Source organism: Saccopteryx bilineata, chromosome 5, assembly GCF_036850765.1.
Source record: "Saccopteryx bilineata isolate mSacBil1 chromosome 5, mSacBil1_pri_phased_curated, whole genome shotgun sequence".
NCBI lineage: Eukaryota > Metazoa > Chordata > Mammalia > Chiroptera > Emballonuridae > Saccopteryx > Saccopteryx bilineata.
This window is the reverse complement of record NC_089494.1, coordinates 13,371,365-13,373,012: the sequence shown is the minus strand read 5'-3', so window position 1 is coordinate 13,373,012 and position 1,648 is coordinate 13,371,365.

The window sequence follows — 1,648 nt, the reverse complement described above, 5'->3', positions numbered from 1 at the left end:
GGGTTCGATTCCCGGCCAGGGCACACAGGAGAGGTGCCCATCTGCTTCTCCACCCCTCCCCCTCTCCTTCCTCTCTGTCTCTCTTCCCCTCCCGCAGCTGAGGCTCCATTGGAGCAAAGTTGGCCTGGACGCTGGGGATGGCTCTGTGGCCTCTGCCTTAGGCGCTAGAATGGCTCTGGTCGCAACAGAGCAGCGCCCCCTGGTGGGCCTGCTGGGTGGATCCTGGTCAGGCGCATGCGGGAGTCTGTCTGCCCCCCCATTTCCAACTTCAGAAAAATACAAATAAATAAATAAATAAATAAATAAAAATATAGTTGCAAACCCAGTAATCCCTCCCCAACCCCCATAGGTAGTGCTGATAACACAATCCCAAGTGTCTCCTGTTCAGGCCAACTGGCAGGACCTTCGACTACCAGCTTGGAGGAGACGTGTCCTCACCCTTACGGTTTCAAACTTCTAAACTTTGAATGCTTTTAGACTGACACAGGAACAAAGCCAGCTCTAGTTCATGAAAACGATTTTGCAAGCCAAGTGATCCAAGTTCCTTGTGCAGAATGTGATTTCAACATAATTCTAAGTCAAGTCTTTGAACCTAAATTAAGCACCCATGAGCATATGATGGACTGGAAGGCAGAGACCAAAACTGCGTATGTTTGCCCTTCTATATGAGATAGTTTCTGGACAACTAGTTAATTTGCTCTAAGAGAATAGATCCTGCAGACGTTTGATGTAGGCGCAAGAGGAACTTGGGTACAAGGATGTCGAAAGGGATGTGTAACCAAGAGCATTTCGGGACCGTTTGGAGGACTGGGTTTTTTTTTTAATTTTTTTTTTTTTTATTCATTTTAGAGAGGAGAGGGAGAGACAGAAAGAGAGAGAGAGAGGAGAGAGAGAGAGAGAGAGAGAGAGAAAGGAGAGACAGAGAAAAGGGGGAGAGGAGCTAGAAGCATCAACTCCCATATGTGCCTTGACTAGGCAAGCCCAGGGTTTCGAACCGGCAACCTCAGCATTTCCAGGTCAACACTTTATCCCACTGCGCCACCATAGGTCAGGCGTGGGTTTTTTTTTTTTTACTAAAGTCTAAACCATGCTGAGAAGACAGTTGTTATGACCACAGGAAGTGGGAGGGATATAAAAGTTGTAGAATTTGGCGTCAGAGAAAGACATTAGAGTCATTTACTTTGAAATTCCAACATTCTTTCTCACCTCTTCCCACTCCAATTCCTAAGCTCAAAATATAATGGCACCAAAAAAAGTTCCTTAGCCAAAAATGTGATTGATGTCTACAAACTCATGAGAAAGTGAACTAGAATGACTAAGAACTCAAAACTCAAGAATGGAATAGGCGCCGTTTATCATGTTCAACATGTAATATTTTTTGGCCACAAGGTGGTGCTCTAATCCCACGTCCCAGTTCTGTAATATGCAAAGTGCCACTAGAGGGGACCATGCCTTTTCTCCCTGTACAGGAGAGGTTATGTGTGGGATACGTGATTACAGTGACAAGTGACTTTTCTAGACCCCTTACAGCTCTAATATTCTATGACGTGGGCAGAAGTAAGCTCAGCTCTTCCCTCAGGATGTCAAGTCGAGAATTGAATGGATGAACCATTCACCGCTGACGCCAAGGTCCCGGTGTTTTAGATCT